Source organism: Adiantum capillus-veneris, chromosome 8 (assembly GCF_014529385.1).
Source record: "Adiantum capillus-veneris isolate H3 chromosome 8, ASM1452938v2, whole genome shotgun sequence".
Lineage (NCBI taxonomy): Eukaryota > Viridiplantae > Streptophyta > Polypodiopsida > Polypodiales > Pteridaceae > Adiantum > Adiantum capillus-veneris.
The window spans coordinates 101,625,004-101,629,118 of record NC_140938.1 but is presented as its reverse complement, the minus strand read 5'-3'; positions in this window follow the sequence as shown (position 1 = coordinate 101,629,118).

The window sequence follows — 4,115 nt, the reverse complement described above, 5'->3', positions numbered from 1 at the left end:
ACCAAAGAGGAGTATGGTTCCATACTTTGCACCCCAAATTATAAGACCATCTCAGCTAAGAAAATGGGTAAATAGAAAGTACAATGGCATAGGAGACCCATACGCCCATGTCTCGGCTTTCAAGCAAGTCCTACGAGCAGAACAAGTAAAGGACTCCCACACGCAGTATGAGGGTTTTGGACTTACATTGGAGGACAATGCACAAGCATGGTTTGAACTATTGAACCAGAGAGAGTTCACAACCATTGAGAAAATGTTGGATGAATTTGTTCAAGAATTCAACAAGAGGGGCATAAAACATGACACCCTTCCTAAGATTCAGGAATTTAAACAAGGCGAAACAGAAATATTGCGACATGCAATACTGCGTTTCAAGCAATATGTTGCTAGATGTCCTACCCAGAGTTACCCATGCCAGAACGTCAGATCCTATGCTTCATCAGAGGGCTTAGGAATGAGAATCTCCAAAAGGACCTATACATGAAAAGATACCAAACCTTGGAAGAAGTGACCAAAGCGGGAGTTGACCTAGTTGACAATTTCGAATTCTATGAAGATGGTCAGAAGAATATGAATGATGCGAGTGAGGAAAAGAAAACCGTTGATCTTGAGGATCAAAGAGGGAATCTAGGACAAAACCAAGTAAATGTTGAGGAGCAAATCATAGAGAATGTGATGCAACGCATCAACCACTCTGACAGAGTACCAGCCTATAGAGTTCCTCAACGACGCAGGTGCATGACATGTGGACGGGACCATCTCACGCAACATTGTCCTGACTATAGACCTAAGTCTCCACCAGGGTTTGAGCATGTTATGTCTCAACCGCCTAGATATCATCCTATAGCGGAACAAGTGTTCTTAAGTGAAAGACCCATAGCTGCTAGAAATACATATGTGAGTCATGAGCTTCAAATAGAAAGAAATGTGGTAGATCATAGGTCACTTCAAGGTCAATATCAAGTATTGCCACAACAACCAATACGTCCATGTGACAGAGGTGGTAGTAGTGATCACTTGATTAAGGATTGTCCACACCATGATATCATGATAAATGTATATTGTAATGAGTGTGCAGTCACACATATGATTTTGGATTGTCCTAAGAATCCAAGAAAGAAAGGTAAAATGCAACCACATGTTACCTTTCCTTCTACCAGCAAATCAGAGAAAGAACGAGCCGCAACAAAAGGAGAGACGACAACAACAACATAGCAAGAAACAATTGCAACAGAACAGGTGCTTAAATAACAAGAAGATGAAAGTAAGCAAGTTGCTCCAGTAAACGTTGTCACAAGAGCACAAGCAAAAGTGCAAGAGTAGAAGCCTATAGATTTAGAGACTAGTAAGAGTTCCAAAAGCCGTAGAAACTCTAGACGAGCAAGAAGGACTAGAATGAAAGCAAGACTAGAAAGGGAGAAAGGAGAAGAAAAGGCTGTTACACCTGATTTGGAAACAACTCAAGAGCAACAGACACAGCAAAGGGAAGCTGAAACTCTTAAACCAGGTGAAGCACCCAAGAGTGCTAGTTCAAGAGGATCTGTCCTAGTGGACAAAGTGAATGAGCCTTTAGACGCGATTTTACAGGCTTATGAGGCTAGATTGGCAAATAGACAGACCTTAGAACAAAGATGGATGACTTATCCTTATCCTGAACTAGAGAAGCAGAGGCTAGAAATGTGTAAGCAGCTCATTGAAACTGCTCAAGCATTGCTAGAACCACCTCCACCAGAAGTGAAGGATAGGATAGTCACCCCAGTGCACAAAGACGAGAGCATTAAAGTAGAAGAATTGCCTAGAGAAGAAGTGGATCATAGGGAAGAATCACTGCCAAGGTCGCAAGACTCGAGGGTAGTCCAAAATACAACAGATGAATCAATGAGCGATTTCCCACCCTATGTTCCTATAGTTGAGGAGCAGTGGCCAGAGGAGTTATGGAAGGCTGTTCGAGATGCCCAAAAAAGAGAAGAGGATGCTGGACCAGCACCATTTCGTGAAATCACATTAGATAGACCACAAATGAGTGTTGATGCGAGGTCATATTATGGTGACGTAGGATCGGTAGCCTCCGAAGACAGTAGAACTGCATGGTTAAGAACTTTGCCACAGTACATGGGAGATTTTGAGGCAAAGTCTGAGATTGTGAGAGTTCCATCACAGAGGCTAGGAGGGACAAACGAATTGGACACAAAAATTTTGACTGACTTGCTATCCACGCCAGCGAAGTGCACAATTATGTTGGCAAAACTTTTGAAAATCAGGCCAAGTATGTGGACAGATATAGGAAAATGCTTGGAAAAAATTGGGATCAAAAGCCCGTTAAGGTTCCTGGAAAAAGAGCTAGATGAGATCGAGAAGCCTAGATCAAATGTAAGACCGGTACCTCTGAACAAAGTAGGAGAGTACTGTGAAGGAGAAGATGGTAATGCCTTTACCTGTCGAATACAATGGGATTGAAACGAAAGCTATACTTGAAAGCGAAGCAAGAATTGCCATAGCAACAAAACAAATATGGGAGAAATGGGGTAGGCCCGCCTTTAGAACAACCAGAATAAAATTAAAGTTAGCGGATGGGCATGTGGAAAGACCCATGGGATTGCTAGAAGCGATAGTGGTGTCTTCTTGTGGTATAGAGTATGCGCATACTTTTGCCATAGTTGACTTTGGCAAGAAAAATAACTATGAAATCATCCTTGGAAGACCATTCATGAGGCAACTCAAGATGGTACAAGATTGGTGTTATGATTATCTATACTTGAGACATGCTGAAACCACAACACGTGTAAATATGAGAAATCATAGTTACCAAGATGTAACTAGAACTCTCGTGGAAGATTTTGATTCTGCAACACAAAGTGGATCAACAGACCATCCGTGGATGGGCAAAAAGAAAGAAATCTGGATGTGCGGAGCATCGGAGTGTAGTGACTTTGGGAGAAATGAGAATGCCTTAGAGAGGGTCTTAGAAGATGATGTTTACATAAGAGAACCTTTTCCGGAAGAGGCGTTAGAACCGCTAGAGTGGACTCAGATATTGGCTACTTTGGATGTCTGTGTTAATGAGACCACACCAACAAAATTTTGCGATGAGAATGGGTATGACATAGTCCCCTACTACATGCTAAGGGTTATGTGTGAGACAGATGAAGAATCTGAGTATGAGTTCAAAACAGGGTTATCAGCTATGGGGATAACACAAAACCAGATATCTAGCCCGAATACTGGTCATATAGAAATAGGTGCTCTTTGCGATCAGTGTGTGATAACACACTTGATTATAAACTGTCCAATTCGAATGCATAGTACAAAGGAGGAGCCGCAAGTCAACAAAGAAAAGTTGCACGAAGAAGGGCTAAGATCCAAAGAAGATACTTCAGGTCCAGCGCCTACAAATGAGCAATATGAAGACTTGGAATCAATCAAAGAAGAGGTGCAGCAAGTGACAGGACGTTCATACACTATTGGTGACATTTCAACAGCTGAAGTCGAGGAAGAAGAGACTATGACTCTACAGGAACCAAATGCTGATTTTGTCTCTCCAAAAGACATATCAGAGGAAATGGTGGTCAAGCTGGAGGTAGAACACACAGACGAACTCACAAGTGTGAACAATGAAGAAGAAGACGACAAGAAGTCCAGGCCAAAGATTGCTCAAGTCACTCAAGAGAACACAGACAATCTAGTACCAAAGAAGATCAACTTTTTGCTAAGTGCACAAGACGGAGTCAAGGTGAATTTTATGGCAGAAATTGATACAAATTCCACGACTAATGTCATTTCATATGGCATGTGGGTACTTCTAGGTAAGCCAAAGCTTTATGATATTCAGATAAAGGTAAATCTCTCACCTGAAGTAGATGTTATAAGTATGGGGATTGCAGAAGCTACTCTCCAACTACACTCGCAGAATGTCAAAGAAAAATTCTTGGTGGTAGATTCTCGACAAATGGGAACACACTTGATTTTGTCCAAGCCATGGGCACAAGTCTTTGAAGATGAGCTTGAATCTTCAATAATGGTCATCATGACAAGCTATCAAGTGGCAACAGAGGTCAAGCCTACAACAGTTCAAAGATTCTTGGCTATTGAAAGAGGCAAAGCTAAAGTAATCCCAC